At 44.4% G+C, this 13,763-nt stretch overlaps 1 protein-coding gene across 2 annotated transcripts in view; it reads left to right on the forward strand.

The window, feature by feature from the left end:
* Window positions 1-13,763, forward strand: part of MOGS (mannosyl-oligosaccharide glucosidase) — a 52,917-nt gene that overhangs the window by 4,828 nt on the left and 34,326 nt on the right. The gene's annotated exons all lie outside the window — the stretch shown is intronic.

Raw genomic sequence — 13,763 nt, forward strand, 5'->3', positions numbered from 1 at the left:
CATTTTTGTGGCTGTGTGTAGGTGCTTCTCTGTTGTACACATGGATTATGTACATTTTATTTTTTTTTGGAGGCTTTGGTCCATTTTGCAGGTCAGCCAAAGAATTCTGGTGGCAGAAGCTTTACAGCGAGGCAGGAGAGGGAACAGACAGAACGACCACAGTTTATTGCAGAAGAAGAGAGGAGGGCCCGAGAGGAGTGGGACTTGGCTCATGGCTTCGCAGAAGGGCACACAGGCAGCAGATATTTCGCCTGAGGGCAACACCGCATTGAGGCTGCCGTAGACATATGTGGTGTGGACATATAGTCTGAGGTCCAGGGCAATTCTTTCTCTCTTTGAAGCAATCAAGGTCAATACAGATCCTTTAACAGAGCCTGGACGTGCCATTCCAGGCTTGGTCAAGCTTCTCGGTACCTTGCGTTTTCTCACCATGGGCTCCTTCCAGAACACAGTGGCTGGTATGGACCAGTCAATGTTTTCAATGCATTTAAGCCATGATGAAACGAGTCAGGCAATACATCAAATATCCACAGCAGCTTACAGAGTGGCAGGAGATAAAGTGTGCTTTCTTTGACAAAGCTGTCATGCCAAATCTAATGGACCCAATCAGTTGCACCCATTGTTGCTCTGACATGGGAAAGAAATTGCATACCACAATAGGAAACATTTCCACTCCCTGAATATACAAGGGTTTGTTGGGTTTTTTTTAGATTTCACTTTTCCGCACTTCAAAGCAGATTACATCCAGGTACCGGAGGCATTTTTTATCCCCAGAGGGCTCAATGGCCTGATTTGCTAAGGTTTTTTTGCCCTGTGTCTATGGGAAAATGCACCCTAGGTGAAAAGGAAGAGGGGTGTGTTTTATGATAATAGCCTATTTATAATACCAGAGTTATTGCAGTTCCTACTTGCAATCTTTGGGGGAAGAGAGAGAGAGAGAAGGCACCTAGCTATAAGGCCCTTTTAGTAGTTGGCTATTTATATCTCTATAGGAGGCCCACCTAGTAACTCGAGGTGAGGTTTAGGTAGTAGTGTAGGGGTTAGGGGCCACTTTGACATGCTAAGTGAGACGTACGAACAGAACAGTACACTCTTGTGAAGATTTGATGTCCTTTGGAGTGAGGAAACTCACACAAAGATGAGATTTGTACAGTGTTCTTTCAACCTAGCTTGATGGACTTTCTGTTTCACTAAACTTGTGTTCACTTTCCTTCCTTCCAGAAGAAGGATTTGTTTGTTTCTCTCAGGGGGTCCTGGTTCCTGTGGATGCAGAGTGTATGTTTACATTTAGCCCCCTGATGGTCATGTGTTCAGTGTGTCATGCATATGAGAACCATCTGTCAGGTGTGTCCTGACAGATAAAAGGTTGAGAACCACTGGTCTACAGAATACATCAAAGGGTTAACAAGCAAAAAGACAGGAGCTGGAAGGAAGAGGGAAGCTGTAGGGAGAGCAAGAAGTCAATTGACTTCAGGAGCCAATGGGAGCCAGAGTATCTCTGAACAGGAGCTTTGAATCTCCTGGGCTGCAGAGAGAGGCTTTGGGAACAGAAAGGAAGAGAGATGTTTGTTCCTGTTTCTCTGGTGTCTGGTTGGAGAGGAAATAGTGCAGGGCATCCCATGCTTCTGAGGATCCATAGGAGAAAAAAGCGTGAAGGTTGAGGCTACAGCTACACAGAGTGGCTGAGGAAGCTGGGACCTGAAGGCCAGCCTGTGTTGGATTTTGAGATTAATGATCTGAGAGTCAGCAGGGAAATTTGTTTTCTCCAGTAGCGCTGGAAGAACTTTTCATGAAATAAACCCACTGGGAATTGCTACCACCTTCGCAGTGACTGGCTTGCAGTTCAGAAGCAGTTGTGGCTGGCTAGTAGGGGTTGTTAAGCCAGAGAAAAGTTTGAGGGAGAACTGAGGACTGCCTTTGAAAGGAAGAAAACTGCTCCTCAGTATATAGCATCGAGTTTCTGGTTGCTTGCTCTGCATACAAATAAACCTGCAAGGGCCCTAACAGTATTTTAGGGACTATAGTCTAAAGTTGGGGTACCCCAGGTTGCAATTTTTACAGTCTGGCTGTTAGGGTTGGATAAACAAATTGTCCAGGGAACTGTTAAATGTTACTGAGTTTAATGGTGAAATTTTCCTTATGTGTGGTGATACAAGGTCTCCATAATCTATGCCATTCTTCGTGTTATTGTTCCTTTCCATGTTTTATTCTTTTTCCACTATCTGATTCCCCTTAGTTTTTGTTTTGCCAGTAAATCCCTTAAACTGTTTCTTGGTGTAATTACTGTGTTTTGGGGTCTCTGGGAGGATAGGAGGGACCTGGCTGATCAGGAGCCTGCTGAGATGGACACAGAGTGTGTATTGAGGTTGGGGATGTTATCTTGACCCCCTCCAGATTGCAAACTGGCAAGTATAACAAACTGTTTTCTTCTATGGTAACTACCTCTCCCTTGGCAGTAGTTTTTCTACACTACTGGGGGTGGGGGGGGGGATTGCACTTGCTTAACTCAAACATTGAAAAAGAGTTCACTCCTGATGCAGTAAGCTAATGGCATGCAAATAACTGCAGGATTAAAAAAAAAAAGTTTGCTAACACCACTATGTGTGCACAAACAAACTGCAGTCAGCCTTTTGCATAGGAGTTGCATTGTTCTTGTGTTATGAGTGTAAATCCTGGTTACGTGATTGAGAGCTTTCTAGGGACAGGGAAATATCTGCGGTACCTGAATGTACTCCAGTTTTGAAGTGGCTGAAAAGTGGAATATAAATCTAAATAATTTGTATTGACAATAAAACACATTTTTAAAATGTGCTTCCTTGGGCAACAGCTCACATTCTGCCACTGATCTCTTCTGAGACGCCCTACCACTACAGGACTTGCGATGATGCATTTGCCCCTGGCCCCACATCCACCCCTACCTGTCCCTGACGAGAGGTAACTGAATTGTCCAACAATAACACCAGCTGCCCCTCAATGTGTCATACCGTAGATGATGCATGCATGTATGTAATTGGCCATGTATTATTATGGGGAGGGTGATTTGTCATTCTGATTTTCTTGCTCCCTCTACTGTTCTTCAGATTATTTTTTAGCTTTCCTTTCCTATTTTTGAAAGCAATATAATTTACCGGTAATTGGTTACATGTTAACCCTTTCACAAATAGTCAGATTTGTGCTCTAGTACTGTTTCTTGCCTGAACCACTCCCACTTTGTATCTGTTTTCTGGCCTTCTCTGTAGGCCTGGAGTTTTAAGTTGGCCATTGTTTTTGCTTATGTAGGCTTTCAGTGCATGCTGTGTTTTCTCGTCAAACTTATACATTAAAGTGCTCATCAGAATACTGTAAATCTCTCTGGAAATCAGCTGCTATAAATTTAAGAGATTATTCTGTTGACTGATGCAATTTTGAAAACACTTTGAACTGAATAATGGAGGAGCTTTTTATTCTCTATCTTCAATAGCTTATTCAAACCAATACTGCTATTAAATTAGGTAAATCTATTTATTTATTAGTAATTTATTTAATTGAAATAACTAATTAATTTATGGATGAGTCAAAATTAAATGTATTCCTTTTTAGTTTGCATCTTTGTTTTTATTTATTGTGAGTAAAGGCAATTGTATTTTAATCATCTTAATTATGCACAACCCCTATTCCATGTATCTGTAATTTACCCTCTTCACTGCCAGCTCAAATCTGATGAGAAGCCATTTTCCACCTTCAAAACTGGTTTGTTGCTTCTTTCATTAATTGGGTGGTACGGGCTGTGGATTAAATATATATTTTACATATATAGGGTAGGTGGAGTCCCGTCTTACATAATCACATATTCTTCTTCATCTCTAGCCTAAATATAGTATATGTATACCTGATCCTATTCCATCTACTTACCTTCTGCTGTGCTCTGGCTGGGATGGAGCAGAATGAGGTGCTTCCCTTACTAATCCGGTGTCTTAAAACTTCAGGGCACCTCCCAAACTGTGCCACATCCATTTTAGACAACGAATGGTATGTTCAGCTTTTCTTTATTCCCACCTATGACTTTGTCTCTTTTCGCCTAGTTCACATTCCATTTCTCCTGTGAAAGTGATCAGCCTATGTATAGTTGGCAGACTCTTACATAGTCCAAAATTAATCCAGTCTTACATGGGGAAACATTTTTTAAGAAAAATTATTTTATATTAGAACTACAAAGTAACTGTTTACATAATCATTATTCGATACCATATAGCAATTTTTACCAACCTTTTCAAACATCAAGTTCTGGGACATTATTTTAATATATATGGACAGCACTTGTCATCAAAGGACTTTTGGACATTTTTCACTTGAACCTAATAGCGGCAATCATATCTTATTATGTTAATTGTTTAAAAATAAATGTTATGTTTGCATAAAAATTAGATAATTAAAATAACAAAAACCCTTTTTGCTTTTCTAACATTGAGTTGTTCCTTTTTCTTTTTTCTTTCTTTTCTCTTTTTTTGTTTAATGTATACATTATCGGGAACAATTAGAATTATTTTTTTCTGCCATTTGTTGTTATTAAGTACAAACAACAAGCCACACTTTGGCAAAGGTCTACTGACTTCCCCTCTGCTGGAGCAGCCTTTATGGTGATGATGTCAGAGAGGATGCTTTCGCACTCTGCTCCCATCTGCTGGTAGGAGGGAGAATCCCACAGGTTACTGGTCTGGCAGGACAAAGAGGAATAAATGCTTATTATCTGTTGTGATTCGGCCTGTGGCAGGAGACACAGGCCACCTCTCCACCTCTCTCCTGTCACCAAATAAACTAAATTTTAAACTTCTTGCTGATTGGAAGTGTTCTTGTTGCCCTAAGCTTTGAGTCCAGAAATTATTATACAGGCAGGAGACACAGGCCACCTCTCCACCTCTCTCCTGTCATCTTTCTGCGGCCCAGAGGCCGCTGACTTACTTTTCTCGCGGCCAATGGCCGCCGATGAGCTGCATACACAGCAGGAGCCGCGCTTCTGTCCCTCAAGCGGCCTGGAGGCCGCTGATATTGCTGCTGCCTTCCCTGGCGGCAGGAAGCCATGCCGAGGCTCCTGGCAGCGATAGGAGCCCGTAATCGTGCCGGCGCAGGAGCCGCGCCGGGAATCTCCTTTGTGGCATGGCACCACGCTACTGTGTCTTAGCAGCCCGGAGGCTGTCGAAGATCCTCACATGTAGCTGGTGCCGCGCTTTTGCTTCATACTCGGCCCGGAGGCCGCTGACAACGTTTCCATGTGGCCCGGAGGCCACTAATCCTACCTTGGGCTCCCGGGGGGGAAGAGGGCCACAGCCCTGTCCTTGCCTGTGGCATGGAACTGCCTTCTGTTCTTCTTCTGCGGTTGGGAAGCTGCCTTCAGCGTCAGGCTTGTTCGGGGCCTGCTTCTCCTCCTCCACGTTGCTGCAGGGCCTCTCTCCAAAGTCCTGTATTTCCTGCCTGCCTCCTAGGGGGCGAGGCTGCGTCTTCCTTCTCTTCTTAAAGGGACAGCGAGGGAGTAGCCCATCAGTGATGTCATCGTGGGAGTTCCTCCTTCAGCCCTACAAAAGGGCGTCATTGCCATTCAGCCTTTGCCTTCGCAAGGAGCAAGTTCCTCCCTGGAACTGTTTTCCAAGGAGCTGGTCTTCTTGAACTTCCTGTATTCGCCGTCCTCTGGGCATTCCTGGGTTCTTCGTTGGATCCTTCATCGTCTTCTCTATTATCTTCTCTCATGGTCTCTGCTGATGCCTCATCCTTCCTGATGTCTCTTTCATCCCAACTCCTGATGTTCCTTCGTCTAGCCTGATGACTTGATGTCCGTCCTCTCCAATGTCCCAGGCTTCGTTGATCCATCCTAGCATGGTCCGCGACCAGCCCGGCTGGGTTGGTAGGGCGCACTGTGGCCCAGTGGTCCATGACCACTCCCGCTGGGGTGTGTAGGGCGCTGGTGGGTCTCTTCCATCGTCGGAGCTGAGGATCTCCTTGTTCTTGTCTGTCTCCCCCTGGACCTGGAGTCTTTGGATGTCCGCTTCGTCCATCCTGGCTGCTCTTCACTGAGTGTCCGGAGAGTCCGTTCCGGATGTCCTGGCTCCTCGCCTTGGAGGTTCATCCCTTCTCTTCTCCGATGCTCTGGACTCCGGCAATGCCTAGCCCCCAGCGGTAAGCTCCAGTGGATAGCCTGAGGGCCATTCTGGCTACTGCAGTTTTCTCCGGCTGAGGAGGTTAGAGTCTACCCGAAGTCTTCTCCATCTTGAGTTTTATCCTGGTTTTAGGTTGTCTCTTCTTATCTGAAACTGAGTCCGTCTGATCCTGTATCCGTCTGAACCAGAATCCTCGTCTTGTCCTTCAACGTCTGAATCCTGTCCTCATCAGCATTCGTTCAAATCCTCCGTCATCTCTGCCTCATGCTGGCCTGCCGCCTCTGCTGCTCCCTGCAGTCCGAAAGGGCTGGGAATGGTCGGAGGACCGTTCAGAGACCACCATTGCGTTGGTGGCCTCCTGGAGGCGTGCAGGTTCGGTGAAGGTTCCTGGTTTCCCGGTATCCAGACTTGAACCGTCTTGTCGCAAGGGCACACAGTTTACGTCCTGCGCTGGAGCACCCCCTAGCATTCCATTCCACTGAAGCGCAACATTATCCACCTCAAGAAAGGTGTAAACATTCTGCTGTCTTTACATGAACTGTAACACATATTATCTGATTTTAAATGTCAGATAAATCATGTAAGAATAATTATACCTTGTAGATTGGGGTCTCATCTGAGATATTAAGAGTTAATCAGAATTATTTACACCTTGAGATTGCATTTCTTCCACTAGAATGTTAAGAGTTAATAAGAAGTAGTTACATCTTGAGTGTTTGAGTTGTTAACAAGCATAATTACACTGTCCAGAGACAGGCATAAGAACATAAGAAATTGCCATGCTGGGTCAGACCAAGGGTCCATCAAGCCCAGCATCCTGTTTCCAACAGAGGCCAAACCAGGCCACAAGAACCTGGCAATTACCCAAACACTAAGAAGATCCCATGCTACTGATACAATTAATAGCAGTGGCTATTCCCTAAGTAAACTTGATTAATAGCAGTTAATGGACTTCTCCTCCAAGAACTCCAAGGCAATTAAAACAGTGATTTTAAAAGTTGTTTAAGGAAAAGCAGACAAGGAATTATTGTAGTTTGGAACACATACTGCTTATTGATATACTGCTAGATTTATGTCTTTTAGACAAGTAACTTACAAATTGAATTTTTCAAATGTAAACCTCTCCCCTATTGTGGGAGGGGCCACAAAAATAACTCCACCTCTCAGCTATGTGTTTAGGGACAGATACATGTAATGTACCCACACAACTAAAGGGTCTCCTAGGGATGGGGAGGAGAGGCTGGAGCAGAGAATAGAGCAATAAGTGATATTAGCCCTACTCTGTATTTCAGTTCAGTTCACTTGCAAAATACTTCAAACTCCCACCTAAATTCTAGCCAGAATAATAATATAAGTTCTCAGTTAAGTCTCATATGAGTTCTGTTTTCCTTTTCTTTAGACAAGCTGCTCCACTGAGTGCTTGATAAAGCCAATGCAGTTGCTTGAAATCCTGTGCTCAGTTTAGCTGCAGTTTCCACCTGCAGTTTTCCAAAACAAAAAATATATATAAATTCCCTCTCTACTCTATATAAATTCGTGACAGACTTTTTTAATTTCCCTGCAACTAAGTCAGCCTGATACTGAATGAATGCAGATACTATTCTAAATACAGTTCTTCTAGCTATAAATGAAACAAAAGGTCAGAAAATACTTGAAACTTACACTCTTTTCCCTCACTACAAAATAACAAACCACTGCTTTCCCACTGCTATATAATTACTATTTTATAATCTAAGGCTATGAGGAAATACTTCAATCTATCTGCAAATGTACTTTCTTTTGTGGTATCAGCCATGTGGCTGGGGTAAGAACCTTACCACATTGCTATGTCCTTCTGTCTTTTCCTCGCTTTGCCTGTCTGATGGTACATAAAATACAACCTTTCTTTTATACCTAATTTTAAAAAGTTCATTAGTAATCAATCCCCTGCACCTCATTGGCTCTGGTCCAGGATTACCCCCCAAGTTCTGATTCCAAGCACTGCCATAGGTCCATTCAACTCAAAATTTTCCTTCTGAGGAAATATCTATTTTATCCTAGCAAGTGTAGCCAGGTCCACTTGGTGTCACTGCAGTTCAGGAGATCTTACTACTGGCTTCCAGCCATGCCCCCCTCCCCCTTCTTTGTAGTAGAGCCAGAGGGTAATTTAAGATATACATAGGTATGAAGGACTTCTGCAGGCTTCAAAGGAAAGTATTTGCATTGGCCCCTCTCTGTCTCACCAACCAAGATCCTGCCAAGTAATTCACATCACCATTTGCTAGTCAGAGCAGGAACAATATTTTAAGCTTCTGGCTTACATTCCTCCCCACTAAGAATTAATGTTGCCCTCAACATTAACCCAAAACTCAACTTGATAACAACATAAACAAATCCACAGCCTTTAGGTATACAAAGAAATGTAGTCACTGATTTCACTTTTATCAGAATAACTTCACAGAAAAGCAGCTTTATATCGCTCATCAACTTATAATATTCACCTTCGGATAGCATCACTGATAAACCCAATAGTGTTCCTTCAGATAATTGGACATTTTCCGTTTGTTGGACCTCTCTGAATTTCTATCATTTGACTCTGAAATTGGTTCAGAACTGCCAGAAGCACTGTCTTCTCTTGGGGGTTCTGTTTCAAGTTCCATCTCTCCTTCTGGTCCTTCAGGTTCTAAGTTATCAGCACCATCAAATACAGTTCCTGGCTTGTCACCTGGAGCTCCTGAGTCCCTTAGTACTAACCAGATTTGATCAGAATCTGAGTCATCTTCCCCTAGCATCTCAGAATTTTGCCTTTGCCAAATTGCATCCTCAGGTGGGTTTACAGTATTCCTAACCATTACATTATCTTCATCCACCAGAGAATACAGCTTAATTTGGTTTCGGTGTACAACTTTCATCTCCCCAGACTTTGAACATATTCTGAATGTATTCACATGGAGTTCAAACAATTTTATCACTTCATAGGGAGCAAATTCCAGACATCTTGCATCTTATGCAAGATGTCGTCTGAGGAGAACCTTATCACCCACACTTATCAGTGCACCTCTGGACCTTCGGTCATAGTGTCTCTTCTGAATCTCTCCACTTCGCCTTGATGTCTCCCCTGTTATTGCACAAGTTATATTTAGCCTATTTCAGTGAGACAACACACATTCATCGTGCATTGCATACTCTCCTTCTTCCATGAATAGTGCAGAGAATACATCCCACGGTAACTGTGAGTCATGACTAAACAGTAGGTATTTTGGGGAGTATCTGGTTGAACTGTGCACATTCCCTTTATAGGCTATCACTAAATCTGAAAGATAATCTGTCCACCTTCTCTTCTTCTCAATGGACAATGTCTTGAGCATGTCATGTAGTGTCTGATTGAACTGCTCACACCTGCCATTCCCTTCAGGATGACAGGGGGTTGTTCTGCTCTTCTCCATACCATACAAATTACAAAGTTTGTGTATAGTAGCAGATTCAAAGTTCCTTCCTTGATCAGAGTGTAGGCGAGAAAGGCAGCCATAATGGGCTATCCAATGTTGCACTTTTACCGTGGTTTTTGCTGTCTGATTTCAAATTGATATGGTCAGTGTATACTAGGGATGTGAATCATTTTTGTGACGATTGAAAATATCGGATGATATTTTCAAACTCGTCAAATATCGGGGGGTCCCCGAAAGCGATAGGAAGACCCCATGAAATTTTCATGGGGTTCTCTTATCATTTTGGGGGAAGGGGCGGGAAGAAAGGGCACACATAAACAACCCCCAAACCCACCTGACTCTGTAAATCGCATTATTTAGAATCCCCCACCCTCCCAACCCCCCAAAACTTTTCTAAAGTACTTGGTGGTCCAGTGGGGGTCCCGGGAGCAATCTCCCGCTCTCAGGCCGTCAGCTGCCACTAATCAAAATGGCGCCGATGGCCCTTTGCCCTTACCATGTGACAGGGGCTATCGGTGCCATTGGCCAGCCCCTGTCACATGGTAGGAGCAATGGACGGCTGGCACCATCTTTAAAAATGGTCCCCGAAAGTGATAGGAAAACCCCACAAAATTTTCTTGGGGTTCTCTTATCATTTTGGGGGAGGGGGTGGGAAGAAAGGGCACACAAAAACAACCCCCAAACCCACCCGACTCTGTAAATCGCATTATTTAGAATCCCCCACCCTCCCGACCCCCCCCCCCAAACTTTTCTAAAGTACTTGGTGGTCCAGTGGGGGTCCCGGGAGTGATCTCCCGCTCTCGGGCCATCGGCTGCCAGTAAACAAAATAACGCCGATGGCCCTTTGCCCTTACCATGTGACAGGGGCCATTGGTGCCATTGGCCGACCCCTGACACATGGTAGGAGCAATGGATGGCCTGCGCCATTTTTAAAGATGGCGCCAGCCGTCCATTGCTCCTACCATGTGACAGGGGCCGACCAATGGCACCAATAGCCCCTATCACATGGTAAGGGCAAAGGGCCATCGGACCACAAGGTACTTTAGAAAAGTTTTGGGGGGGTCGGGAGGGTGGAGAATTCTAAGGAATTTGATTTAAAGGGTCGGAGTGGGTTTTTTGGTTTTCAGCTCGGGCACAGCCAATAAAAAAAAAAAAATGTTCGGACCGCGGGAAACAGAATTTCCCGATGGTCCACGATACCGAAAGCGATTCCGGCACCAATTCACAACCCTAATGTATACCTAGTAAACATGTCTGTCAGCACAAGAACATTTTCCTTTCCAGTGGAATCTGTCTCTAGCACAGTGAGACATTGATACACTGGAGGAATGTGCGTTCTTTGGGGAATATGTCCTTCGCAAGAAGACATCTTTTACAGGTCTTAACCCACTCAGGTACATCAATAGACATTGTGACCCAATAGTACAACTTCTTCAGGTTCCTCAAGGTGGTTCTGCTCCAAAGTGTCCACCCTGATCACGCTTAGCAGCTGTTATGGGAACCGGCCGCAGTAGGCCGCAACCGGCTCCCTTCACTTACTACCACGGCCTCCTGCTGCTTGTCAGCCCCCGAAGTCTCGCAGCTGCAGGGTGCTGTGGCAGACGCGCTCCTCTCCTGCTAGGTCCCCATCAGGCCTCCGACGCTGTTGCTCCTTCGCGGCCATGCGCTCCACCTGCGCGGGGCCCCGCCAGGCCTCCGATGCTGCTGCCCCTTCTCAGCCAAGACACAGCAGTGCCTTGCCCAGTCCCACCTGCACTTCTCGTGCTCCTAGGTGGGCACCTGATACTGAATGTATGCAGATACTATTCTAAATACTGTTCTTCTAGCAATAAATGAAACAAAAGGTCAGAAAATACTTGAAACTTACACTCTTTTCCCTACTACAAAATAACAAACCACTGCTTTCTCGGCACTGCTATATAATTACCATTTTACAGACTAAAGCTATGAGGAAATGCTCCAATTATCTGCAACTTCACTTTTCTTTGTGGTAGCAGCCATGTGGCTAGGGTAAGAACCTCACCTCATTGCTATATTCTTCTGTCTTTTCTTCGCTCTGCCTGATGGACAGTACATAAAAGACCACTTTTCTTTTATACCTAATTTTAAAAAGTTCATTAGCAATCGATCCCCTGCTCCTCATTGGCTCTGGTCCGGGATTACTCCCCAAGTTCTGATTCCACTCAACAAAAATTTTCCTTTTGCAGAAATATCCATTTTATCCTAGCAATTGTAGCCAGGTCCACTTGGTGTCACTGCAGTTCAAGGGATCATACCACTGGCTTCCAGCCATGCCCCCCCCCCCCCCCATTTGTAGTGGAGCCAGAGGGTAATTTAATATATGCATAGATGCGAAGGACCTACGCAGGCTTCAAAGAAAAGCATTTGCATTGGCCCCTCTCTGCCTCACCAACCAAGGTCCTGCCAAGTAATTCACATGTCACCATTTGCAATTCAGAGCAAGAATAATATCTTAAGCTTCTGGTTTACATTCAGAACTTTCAAAACAAAGGTAAAAGCTGTGCAGCCCACTCATATATCCATTAGGGCACAAGGTGCCAATTAGAGGCAACCCCCAGGACTGTGCAGGATCTTCTGCCTGACCAGTCACTTCCCTCTCAAGTTGAGCTCTCTGGTGGTCACCAGGACTTGGCAGGAGGTGCATGCAGGAACAAAAAGGCACCTACAAGAATAGGACTGGCTGCTGGAACAAACATGAAGCAAAATGGTCCCCTCGGACAAACACAGAGGAGCAAGTGCACCACAAAATTGTGGTGCACTTGCTCTTCTGTGTTTGTCACAAACACAGGAGAATCATACAAGGACCAGAACACAAAGGACCAGAACACAAAGCAAAGCAAAGCAGGAACAGAAGAAGCAAGACACCAAAAGGCCTAACAAACAGAGAGGCCAGACAAACGGCCACAAAACGAGGACTAAGACTCAAAGCTGAGGCAAGGCACAGTGCATGAGGCAGGCTCTTAAGGGTGTAGCAGTGCCAGGGAACTTGACTGCCAGCAGGACCTCCAAACCCTATAAGCAGCAGGAACCCTGGCCCAAAGGACCCTTTCTGGTGGGAGGTGAGCACTGCACAGTATCATCACAATATCTTTCTGTAAAATATGCCTTTCACTTTGTTAGTGAAATGGTCTTTTCTCTAAGATTCTGGAGTTACGAAATTCTTTCATTAAATCTGGAACTCTGTTTATTACTGGCAGGATGTGCACCAGTTTGATTTTGCCAAAAGAATTTGGGAAAGGCTGTAGGCCTTCCCAGTGGGAACGAACCCTTCACTCTAGGGCTGCTGTCCCACAGAAACTCTCTCCTCAACTCCTCCGGCAAAACTTCCCTTGACCCTCTTATAGCCAGGTCTATCTTCAGCTACCTCATAGGGGAGGAGTTGCCAATTCCTAGTCTTATCTATGGGAAACTAGGGACCTCTAGTGGCCTACCCTTAGGGGTGCCACACTCATAATTTTTATATTTGATTTCTAAAATGGTATTTGAAATCAGTTCCATTTCATTTGAACCTTTGTTACCTGGAAAACAAGGCATGACTGGTAAATTCAATTCCAGATCAGGGAATAATTTTCCAATCAAAAGCCAACAGATTCATCTCTGATTATACTTACTTCCTTTGGATGTGGGTTTGTGACTAACAGGTGCAAGTTGCTGCCAGGAACCTTCATGCAGGGCGTGGCACACATAGACAACCTAAGTCATCAAAGTGAGAGTTGGGGGTAAGAAGGCCAATGGGACCAACAGTTGTTACCTTTTTCCTATTTGAAACCCAAGAGAGTAATCTTGCACTTTTCCAGGTACACAAATATTGGTGGGACATTACATCACAAACCTGAGGAACAGCTTGCCTTTTGTCAGTTTTGTGTTACTTCACAAAGTGTTTGGGTTGCTGTTGCTGAGATGACAACAAAATTTGAAAGTTTTTTTTTGTGTGTGTGTGTGTGTGTGGTGAATTGTAAGGATCAATATCCTAGGTCTGTTGCTTGGGGACTTTCTGTGGATACAGATTGTTACAGAACTGGAGGTGCAGGACTTATTGAGATTCTATCCCTTCTTGTATAGACTTCAGAATTCATTCTCATATCCAAATAGAAGAACTGGTTAAATAAGGCTATCAAATAATTTAATGGTTATTTTACTGGGAAGTTGAAACTGGCCAGGTTTAAAAAAAAATTGTACTGAACCT

This window comes from Rhinatrema bivittatum, chromosome 1 (genome assembly GCF_901001135.1).
Source record: "Rhinatrema bivittatum chromosome 1, aRhiBiv1.1, whole genome shotgun sequence".
Lineage (NCBI taxonomy): Eukaryota > Metazoa > Chordata > Amphibia > Gymnophiona > Rhinatrematidae > Rhinatrema > Rhinatrema bivittatum.